Source organism: Oncorhynchus tshawytscha, linkage group LG12, assembly GCF_018296145.1.
Source record: "Oncorhynchus tshawytscha isolate Ot180627B linkage group LG12, Otsh_v2.0, whole genome shotgun sequence".
Taxonomy (NCBI): Eukaryota; Metazoa; Chordata; class Actinopteri; order Salmoniformes; family Salmonidae; genus Oncorhynchus; species Oncorhynchus tshawytscha.
Genome location: NC_056440.1, coordinates 75,628,073 through 75,639,425, shown reverse-complemented (window position 1 = coordinate 75,639,425; position 11,353 = coordinate 75,628,073). Strand labels below are relative to the sequence as shown.

Here is an 11,353-nt window from a genome sequence, read left to right as displayed (position 1 = left end):
TAACAGCTTCTCAGAACCAGAGGAGAATGTAACAGCTTCTCAGAACCAGAGAATGTCACAGCTTCTCAGAACCATAGGAGAATGTCACAGCCTGTCAGAACCAGAGGAGAATGTCACAGCTTCTCAGAACCAGAGGAGAATGTAACAGCTTCTCAGAACCAGAGGAGAATGTCACAGCTTCTCAGAACCAGAGAATGTCACAGCTTCTCAGAACCAGAGGAGAATGTCACAGCTTCTCAGAACCAGAGGAGAATGTAACAGCTTCTCAGAACCAGAGGAGAATGTCACAGCTTCTCAGAACCAGAGAATGTCACAGCTTCTCAGAACCAGAGGAGAATGTAACAGCTTCTCAGAACCAGAGAATGTCACAGCTTCTCAGAACCAGAGGAGAATGTAACAGCTTCTCAGAACCAGAGGAGAATGTAACAGCTTCTCAGAACCAGAGGAGAATGTAACAGCTTCTCAGAACCAGAGGAGAATGTCACAGCTTCTCAGAACCAGAGGAGAATGTAACAGCTTCTCAGAACCAGAGGAGAATGTAACAGCTTCTCAGAACCAGAGGAGAATGTAACAGCTTCTCAGAACCAGAGGAGAATGTAACAGCTTCTCAGAACCAGAGGAGAATGTAACAGCTTCTCAGAACCAGAGGAGAATGTAACAGCTTCTCAGAACCAGAGGAGAATGTAACAGCTTCTCAGAACCAGAGGAGAATGTCACAGCTTCTCAGAACCAGAGGAGAATGTAACAGCTTCTCAGAACCAGAGAATGTCACAGCTTCTCAGAACCAGAGGAGAATGTCACAGCTTCTCAGAACCAGAGGAGAATGTCATAGCTTCTCAGAACCAGAGGAGAATGTCACATCTTGTCAGAACCAGAGGAGAATGTCATAGCTTCTCAGAACCAGGAAAGAGATGAACGTGGAAAGAACTCAAATTCTCAAAAAATACTTTTCACAAGTCATTGTTGAGACTAGAAGATCTGCATTTTAGTCTGAATGTAGTTATTGACATAGCCTTGTTCTGTTCAATGTTCTCTACCTGTATATAACATTAAATACCCCCATTTCATGTTGTTAAGTTCAAAATAATACAATATCAAAATTGCTGACATTATTCAAACCAATGAGGGTTCGGAACTTTAAAGCCAGTTGTCAGAATGATCTTTTTGCAGATAGAACCTTATAGTCCCAAGCTCTAGCATTGTATTGTTTTATCACTGTTTCTGTTTGCTGTATGTATCATTCATTTTACTGTAGATTTGTTTTCTTCTTCTGGCACACACACACACACACACACACACACACACACACACACACACACACACACACACACACACCCTCTCCTCTGGTGTGCTGTGAGTCTCTGAGAGGTAATATGTTTCTGTGATGTTTCTGAGCCTTCATGACTTGTAAAACACACTAGCCCTGCTCTGGCCCGACACACACACACCGTTTCAAATCAGCGTCTGAGAAAGGGAGAACAGACTGAAGGGAAATAATCACAGTGTGACTGGTGAATGGTGAAGTGTGAAGATTGGCATTTAAATCATCTGGGTGAATTTCAATGAAAACAAATGTAAAATATATATTAATGTAGCACAAAACACTGACTTCATGTTCTGTAGATCTGAGTGGCATAAAGAGAAAGAGAGAGAGAGGGAGAGAGAGACACTGTGCTGAAAGTTGCAGTGTCATTGTCCAGCTGTCTTTCGGTTCTCTGGAGAAACAGAAGGTTGGTGTGTATTCTTCACCTCCTCTGACTCCTCTGTCCTCTCTTTCCCCTCTCCCTTCTGCAGACGCTGGCGGTACGGGGGGTGGTTCTGAACACATACAGACAGACAAAAGGCTCTGTATCAGGTAGAGTCTGTACTGTTTGTGTTCTCCAAATCCTTGTAGTTTAATATATGTGACAAAAGTTGGTTAGAGTACAGATATTATATAACTATACAGTGGAGAGTTCAGCTACCCATTTATTCATGATGCCCTCGCTGGCGATCTTCACCTCCATGCGGTCACTGAAAATCTCTTTCTTCATCCTGGACACACCAGAAAAGGAAACACAGGAAAGGTTCAAGCAGCAGTTCAGTTCTAAATCCATATTTGTCAAAGTGACTAAAACATCAGTGAGGACAATGTGTTAGTTTCCTACCTGTTGAGTTTCATGTTATGGATCAGTCGATCTCTGTGGATGTCAGCTATCTCCTGTTTCGTCTGCTGGCAGAACCTACAGGGATGGATAGGGAGTAGAGGAGAGCTGTCAGACATGTTATACTGTATGTAATATTATTGGGGAAGCTATCTATGCCTTGCTTATGTTGTATTTCTGTGTGTGTGTGCATTTTACGTGTTGTATTCCTGTTGCCTTTTGTGGCTCCTCTCCTCCACATCAGTCAGTACCTCTTGGTAGGTGGGTTTGGAAGGAGTTACACCACAGACAGTCAAGGAATACAACTACTGTCACCTTCTTATGACAAACTACACTACATGACGAAAAGTATGTGGACACCTGCTCGTCAAACATCTCATTCCAAAATCATGTGCATTAATATGGCGCTGGTCCCCCCTTTGCTGCTATAACAGCCGCCACTCTTTTGGGGAGGCTTTCCACTAGATGTTGGAACATTGCTGTGGGGACTTGCTTCCATTCAGCCATAAGAGCATTAGTGAAGTCGGGCACTGTTGGGCGATTAGGCCTGGCTCGCAGTCGGCGTTCCAATTCATCCCAAAGGTGTTCGATGGGGTTGAGGTCAGGGCTCTGTGCAGGCCAGTCAAGTTCTTCCGAACCGAACAAACCATTTCTGTATGGCCCTCGCTTTGTGCACAGGGGCATTGTCGTGCTAAAACAGGAAAGGGCCTTCCCCAAACTGTTGCCACAAAGTTGGAAATACAGAATCTAGAATGTCATTGTATGCTGTAGCGTTAAGATTTTCCTTCACTGGATCGAAGGCGCATAGCCCAAACCCTAAAAAACAGCCCCAGACCACTATTCCTCCTTAACCAAACTTTACAGTTGGCACTATGTATTGGGCAGGTAGCGTTCTCCTGGCATCCGCCAAACCCATTGCGCATGGTGTTCTTAGGCCATGGAAACCCAGGACAGACCATTTTTAGCACTAGATGGTCCCGTTCGGTTGACCGGGGCAGCTCTAGCAGAGCAGAAATTTGACAAACTGACTTGTTGGAAAGGTGACATCCTGACGGTGCCATGCTGAAAGCCACTGATCTCTTCAGTAAGGCCATTCTACTGCCAATGTTTGTCTATGGAGATTGCATGCTGTGTGCTTGATTTTATACACCTGTCAGCAAAGGGTGTGGCTGAAATAGCTAAATGCACTAATTTGAAGGGGTGTCCACATAATTTTGTACATGTAGTGTACCTCTATCTAACTTCTGTTATGTTACATTTCATTAAAACCTATCAGGTCCTACACATTCCCAAACTATGATTATCTCAGAGTTTTACAGTCAGAATATGGTGAGAAAAAGCCGATGAGATTAGTTAACTTTGAACTCTATACCCCCTGTACTCAGCCCTCCCGTCTTCTCCTGTGCCAGGTTCATTAAGTGGTTCATTAACTCCAGTAAAGCACAGTCCCACATAATCCATGCACGTTTTATTAGCATGTTTAAGAGTATGTTTTTACATGTTGTTCTCAGCATAAATACAGTGTTCCAGCTGTGTGCAAAACAACATGTGTTTGTGTCTGTGCGTGTGTGTGTGTGTTTGTGTCTGTGCTGTGCTGTGCTGTGTGTGTGTGTGTGTGTGTGTGTGTGTGTGTGTGTGTGTGTGTGTGTGTGTGTGTGTGTGCCTGTGTGTGTTTGTGTCTGTGCTGTGCTGTGTGTGTGTGTGTGTGCCTGTGTGTGTTTGTGTCTGTGTGTGTGTGTGTGTGTGTGTGTGTGTGTGTGTGTGTGTGTGTGTGTGTGTGTGTGTGTGTGTGTGTGTGTGTGTGTGTGTGTGTGTGTGCAGGGGCGCCACCAGGGATTTTGGGCCCCATGAAAGTATATCACATTGGGCCCCACCACCACAGGCAACACCAACCCTGCACATTTGCTGTAACCACACACCTCCAGAACCCAATCAACCCATTCAAAGCCTTAAATAACTCTACCTTTGCAGGCTTGCAACTCTCTTGTAGTCCAAAATTTACTGTCCGATATTTACTGACAGTGAACTGTGAAAATATAACACTGTGCAGTCATGCATGTAACATTCTGCATACAGTGGAATTCAGGGCTGGGAGACAGGGCTGGTTCAGGGGTATGGGGATGGGAGACAGGGCTGGTTCAGGGGTATGGGGATGGGAGACAGGGCTGGTTCAGGGGTATGGGGATGGGAGACAGGGCTGGTTCAGGGGTATGGGGATGGGGAGACAGGGCTGGTTCAGGGGTATGGGGATGGGAGACAGGGCTGGTTCAGGGGTATGGGGATGGGGAGACAGGGCTGGTTCAGGGGTATGGGGATGGGAGACAGGGCTGGTTCAGGGGTATGGGGATGGGGAGACAGGGCTGGTTCAGGGGTATGGGGATGGGAGACAGGGCTGGTTCAGGGGTATGGGGATGGGGAGACAGGGCTGGTTCAGGGGTATGGGGATGGGGAGACAGGGCTGGTTCAGGGGTATGGGGATGGGAGACAGGGCTGGGAGACAGGGCTGGTTCAGGGGTATGAGGATGGGAGACAGGGCTGGTTCAGGGGTATGGGGATGGGAGACAGGGCTGGTTCAGGGGTATGGGGATGGGAGACAGGGCTGGTTCAGGGGTATGAGGATGGGAGACAGGGCTGGTTCAGGGGTATGGGGATGGGAGACAGGGCTGGTTCAGGGGTATGGGGATGGGAGACAGGGCTGGTTCAGGGGTATGAGGATGGGAGACAGGGCTGGTTCAGGGGTATGGGGATGGGAGACAGGGCTGGTTCAGGGGTATGGGGATGGGAGACAGGGCTGGTTCAGGGGTATGGGGGGGGCTGGATGGGGGGAGACAGGGCTGGTTCAGGGGTATGGGGATGGGAGACAGGGCTGGTTCAGGGGTATGGGGATGGGAGACAGGGCTGGTTCAGGGGTAGGGGATGGGGAGACAGGGCTGGTTCAGGAGTATGGGGATGGGAGACAGGGCTGGTTCAGGGGTATGGGGATGGGGAGACAGGGCTGTTGGGCCTGGCACCAGACAGGGGCAGGGACAACTGATTTAGTATGAATAGCTTGCTAAAAGTTTGCTGCATTGATTAAACGAAGGGCTAAAAGAGTGAAATGTAAACACTCAATTTTCTGTGAAGATATTAAGTAACTAATGTTAGGGGAGCAAAAGTAGCCTATTTCACTATGGACTAAGCTAACAGGTAAATTTCACGGACTACACCCACCTTCCTTTGTGAAAAATCGCCCTTTCTTTTCTTTCTTCTGTCTTTCTTTTCATTTTTGGAAGCCAAATTTTATTTAGGAAGCTGAGACATGATGCTCCACTGCTAGCAAGTATCATTTGCACCTGGTTTGGGGGCAGGACCTAACCATTTCATGTAAATAGAGGGTTAGGCAATACAGAGGCTCTGTCAATAAAATATTATATTAATGATGATAGGTTAACAATTTTATATTCCATTTTTTTAACCTAATGTTCTAATATCTTTTTAGGGCCCCTGTCAGTCACAGGCCCTTAGAATCGTCCTAACTTTCCCGGCACCCCTGTGTGTGTTTGTGTGTGTTTGTGTGTGTGTGTTTGTGCGTGTGTGTGTGTGTGTGTGTATTTGTGTGTGTTTGTGTGTTTGTGTGTGTGTGTTTATGCGTGTGTGTGTGTGTGTGTGTGTGTGTGTGTGTGTGTGTGTGTTGTGTGTGTGTGTGTGTGTGTGTGTGTGTGTGTGTGTGTGTGTGTGTGTGTGTGTGTGTGTGTGTGTGTGTGTGTGTGTGTGTGTGTGTGTGTGTAAGGATATGTGAGGTTGGTGATCTCAGTGCGTCTGATCCTGCGTGTGTCAGATCCAGCGGGTGTAGGGATGTCTTGGAGGTGCAGGTAACGAGACACCAGAGGACTCTGACCACAGGGCTTGAAACAGACATGCTGGAACTCTGGACCTGCTCCAATGTAGTGGGACTGGAACACACAACACATTACAACTAATACTAAACACACAACACATTACAACTAATACTAAACACACAACACATTACAAGTACACATGATAACTACATACACACTTTGACACCTTTACCATTTTTAAAATATGGTGCCGACCCAAACAGTACTGTTCTGGCTCAGATATTTTCTTTCCAGCGTTCCAGCAGGGCTCTGTCAACTACAGTGGATGCATAACCAGGCCAGCCTGGTGCAGATTAGCTTGACTTGGCTCGACCCAGCTCAGTAGAAATGGGTCATTGTGTTACTTCTCTCTGAATCAACGTAGCGTACCATATTGCTGTCTTACCTCTCTCTTGCAGTCCATCCTGGAGTCAGCATTGGCAATGCTTCCTCTCTTCTGCTTCTCTGTGCTGCTGAGACTTAGTCTCCTGGCGCTGGACACCAGCTCTTCAAACTCCATCTGCAGGTCTGACACACACACACACACACACACACACACACACACACACACACACACACTGAGTGATTATTGTATAGTGTGGGTATGGTTACCACCAGAGTCACTGCAAAGTGTAAAACTTACCATAAACCTCATTATCATGGGAATTCAATGAAACTTTTCTTCAACAATGTGCATTTTGAAGAGGAAACTATTTATATATTGCTCCGTTTTTTCAGTTACACCATGGCATTGTTAAATATTTGTTTCTGATTGAAGGCCATTCTAGAGCATGCATTATTTCCCTATAACGCACGGTATATCAGCACGGTAGAATTCAATGGCTATAGTTCATTCTTATGTTCCATGCTGCTTTTGGCAGCAAAATCGAATTGAAAACATTATTGACATTGTTGAATTAGATTTTGATAATAGCAAGCTAGGACTGATGGTTTGGTTAGCTAAACTAGCAAGTCTGTTGGGTTACCAAGGCAACTACTGTAGCTATCTAGTAAACTTGCTTCCTACTTCAGTGGATATTGAACACATTTCTACTGGTAAATGAAAACATTTTGAGCGGCAAATGTGTTAAATAATAGCCATGGTACAGTATATAAGAGATAATCAACTCAGGGCTCTATGCGTTCGTGGAACACACCTTCCAAGTCATTTATTATTTTCCATAGAACACACAGCCTCTCGTTGATTATCCCTTACATAATCCGCTCCTTATAACGGACATCATTGAAGAACATTTTCAGATTAAATCACACTGCAAGAATATAATGAGGTTTATGGTATTTTTTGCACTTCGCACAAAAATGTTGCCCTAAATCTATGGATCAGGTTGACACTGGACTAACCTCACCTGCAGGCTATTGTGCATAGCACATAAAAGCCTGGGATATCAACCACTCAAAATTGGCCTTAGTGGGAGTGACCATAGAATTCTATGGGAGTGAGCTACTGAGTAAAGTATTTGTCATCATTTAACTTCTTGCGGATCAGTGGGACGCTACCGTCCCACCTGGCCAACATCCAGTGAAATTGCAGAGCGCCAAATTCAAATTAAATGACTATAAATATTAAACTTTCATGAAATCACAAGTGCAATACATCAAAATAAAGCTTAACTTGTTAATCAAGCCGCGTGTCAGATTTCAAAAAGCCTTTACGGTGAAAGCAAACCATGCAATTATCTTAGGACAGCGCCCATCACACAAATGCATAACAAATCATTTTCAACCAGAGTTGCGTTACGAAAGTCATAAATAGCGATATAATAATATGCCTTACTTTTGAAGATCTTCTTCTGTTGGCACTCCAAAAGGTCCCAGTTACATTACAAATGGTCCTTTTGTTTGATAAACTCCTTCTTTATATCCATAAAAACTCAGTTTAGCTGGCGCGCTTCAGTCAATAATCCACTCGTTTTTTTTTGCCCTATTATACAAGTGCCAACCACTGAAATCAGTGGTAGGATGAACATTTTTTTTGGGGGGGGGGGATGGTTTGTCCTCTGGGTTTTGCCTGCCATTTCAGTTCTGTTATACTCAAAGACATTATTTTAACAGTTGTAGAAAATTTAGAATGTTTTCTAGCCAGAACCAATTATATGCATATCCTAGCTTCTGGGCCTGAGTAGCAGGCAGTTTACTTTGGGCAAGCTTTTCATCCGGACGTCAAAATACCGCCCCCTATCACAAAGAAGTTAATTTAAGCAAATCACACGACTGCGAAGAGTGGCTCTGTGCTTGTGGTGTGCTAGCGTACAGGATAGGGTTAGGGGGAAGGCATTGTAGAAGATGATTGGTTGGTAGATTATGCTGATTAAGCCAATGTCTATGCGGCGGGAGTTTCTCCTGGCTCTTTGTATTGGCTAACGAAGGCCGAGTTTGATGCGTTGGTAAACCAGACTTTGGGTGAAAGTGTCTGGGAACGAGATTAGTACTGGACAGATGATGTATGGCTGCACAGTGTGACAGACCCTGTTCAAATCCTCATGTCGCCACTTCTAACCCCAACACTCACTACACTAGGGTCAAACAAACACACACGGTGTCCTTTATAGAGGAAACATTATACCATACACACACACATACCCACACACACCTGCTCTAACAGGTGGGCAGGCAGGAACTCAGATGTTAGGGTTTCCAGAGCTGGTTCAGTTAAATTGTGATCAGAGCCACAGATGAAGGAGAGATTTGTACCCCTAAACCCCTAAAAACACTGCCTGCCTGCCAGCTCTCTCTCTCCCTCTCATCCTCTGTCTCTCTTTCTGTCCGTCTCTCTCTTTCTGTTTGATCTCTCGATGTCTCTCTCCCCCTCTATAGTGTGTTTGTCAAAGCAAGGCAAGGCAGTGCTCTTCCATAGAGCAGACCTGATCCCCAGCAGCTGTTGCTGTGTTAAGGTGGATCAGAGTTTTCCCCAGACACAGGCTGCTTCCTAAATACTATTCCACATGTGGTGCACTATACAGGGAGTAGTGTTTAATTTTTGACACAAGCACAGAGAGAGACACAACACCTGTTCACATTCTGCAACAGCCACTAACTAGACCCATTACAACACTACACAACTCCCTAACAAGACACATAGTATATAATAGGTTATAAGCCACTTAGCAGATGCTGTATCTAAAGCAACTTACAGTACAGTGAGTTCACACGTTTAGTCAAGAGAGAGAAGAGATATAGACATTAACAGTTAACGCTGTGTTCTGTATTTTCAGAAAGTGGACTGTCTTTATTTTGTGGCAAAAGTATACTTTTCAGACCATCTTTGGAAGAGAAGCCATCATAAGACAAACACACCAAAGGGGAGGAATTGTCACGTCCTGATCTGTTTCACCTGCCTTGTGATTGTCTCCACCCCCTCAAGGCGTCACTTATTTTCCCTGGTGTATATATTCCTGTGTTTCCTGTCTCTCGGTGCCAGTTTGTTTGGGATGTTTTTCAAGTCAACCAGCGTGTTTTCCCGTACTCCTGCTTCTATTCTCTTTTTGCTCATCCTCCCGGTTTTGACCCTTGCCTTGACTGTCCTGTCTCTGAGCCCGCCTGCCTGACCACTCTGCCTGCCCCTGACCACTCTGCCTGCCCCTGACCACTCTGCCTGCCCCTGAGCCTGCCCGCCGACCTGTACCTCTGGATTACCGACCTCTGCCTGCCTTGACCTGTCTTCTGCTTGCCCTTGTTGGAACATTAAACATTGTTACTTTGACAGTCTGCATCTGGGTCTTACTTTGATACCTGATAAGACCATGACCCGTGGACCCGTAATGTTTCATTATGAAGTTACTAAAACCCACTGATATATCAAGCAAAGCATGGACCACACATCTCTTCTAGCCAGGGAGAGTCAGTGAAACAACCAGCTCAGTGTTCATGTAAACAGACAGACAGACAGACAGACACTGAAAAGATCATCAGCAACATCAAAGTCATGTTGTAACATAGCTTGATCTAACCTGGCGTGAACTCATGTTGTAACATAGCCTGGTCTAACCTGGCGTGAAGTCATGGTGTAACATAGCCTGGTCTAACCTGGGGTGAAGTCATGGTGTAACATAGCCTGGTCTAACCTGGGGTGAAGTCATGGTGTAACATAGCCTGGTCTAACCTGGCGTGAAGTCATGGTGTAACATAGCCTGGTCTAACCTGGCGTGAAGTCATGGTGTAACATAGCCTGGTCTAACCTGGCGTGAAGTCATGGTGTAACATAGCCTGGTCTAACCTGGGGTGAAGTCATGTTGTAACATAGCCTGGTCTAACCTGGTCTAACCTGGCGTGAAGTCATGGTGTAACATAGCCTGGTCTAGCCTGGTCTAACCTGGGGTGAAGTCATGGTGTAACATAGCCTGGTCTAACCTGGGGTGAAGTCATGTTGTAACATAGCCTGGTCTAACCTGGCGTGAAGCCATGGTGTAACATAACCTGGTCTAACCTGGTCTAACCTGGGGTGAAGCCATGGTGTAACATAGCCTGGTCTAACGTGGGGTGAAGTCATGTTGTAACATAGCCTGGTCTAGCCTGGGGTGAAGTCATGGTGTAACATAGCCTGGTCTGACCTGGGGTGAAGTCATGTTGTAACATAGCCTGGTCTAACCTGGCGTGAAGCCATGTTGTAACATAGCCTGGTCTAACCTGGGGTGAAGTCATGGTGTAACATAGCCTGGTCTGACCTGGGGTGAAGTCATGTTGTAACATAGCCTGGTCTAACCTGGGGTGAAGTCAAGGTGTAACATAGCCTGGTCTAGCCTGGTCTAACATGGGGTGAAGTCATGTTTTAACATAGCCTGGTCTAGCCTGGGGTGAAGTCATGTTGTACATAGCCTGGTCTAGGCTGGTCTAACCTAGCGTGAAGTCATGTTGCAACATAGCCTGGTCTAACCTGGGGTGAGGTCATGTTGTAACATAGCCTGGTCTAGCCTGGTCTAACCTGGCGTGGTGTAACATACTCTGGTCTAACCTGGGGTGAAGCCATATTGTAACATAGCCTGGTCTAACCTGGGGTGAAGTCATGGTGTAACATAGCCTGGTCTAACCTGGGGTGAAGTCATGGTGTAACATAGCCTGGTCTAACCTGGGGTGAAGTCAAGGTGTAATATAGCCTGGTCTAGCCTGGGGTGAAGTCAAGGTGTAATATAGCCTGGTCTAGCCTGTTCTAACGTGGGGTGAAGTCATGTTTTAACATAGCCTGGTCTAACCTGGGGTGAGGTCATGTTGTAACATAGCCTGGTCTAGCCTAGTCTAACCTGGAGTGAAGCCATGTTGTAACATAGCCTGGTCTAACCTGGGGTGAAGTCATGTTTATAACATAGCCTGGTCTAACCTGGAGTGAAGTCATGGTGT

At 45.8% G+C, this 11,353-nt stretch overlaps 1 long non-coding RNA gene across 1 annotated transcript in view; it reads right to left on the bottom strand.

Annotated features, from left to right (window-relative positions):
* Positions 1-2,534, bottom strand: part of LOC112240230 — a 3,697-nt gene extending 1,163 nt beyond the window's left edge. Inside the window, exons 1-4 of the long non-coding RNA XR_002951992.2 lie at positions 2,343-2,534; positions 2,148-2,222; positions 1,965-2,034; positions 1-1,818 (exon numbers count right to left, since the gene is read on the bottom strand). The exon at positions 1-1,818 is cut by the window's left edge and continues 1,163 nt beyond it. This is a non-coding gene — a long non-coding RNA (uncharacterized LOC112240230). The remainder of the gene's footprint in view (positions 1,819-1,964; positions 2,035-2,147; positions 2,223-2,342) is intronic.
* Positions 2,535-11,353: the final 8,819 nt, after the last annotated feature.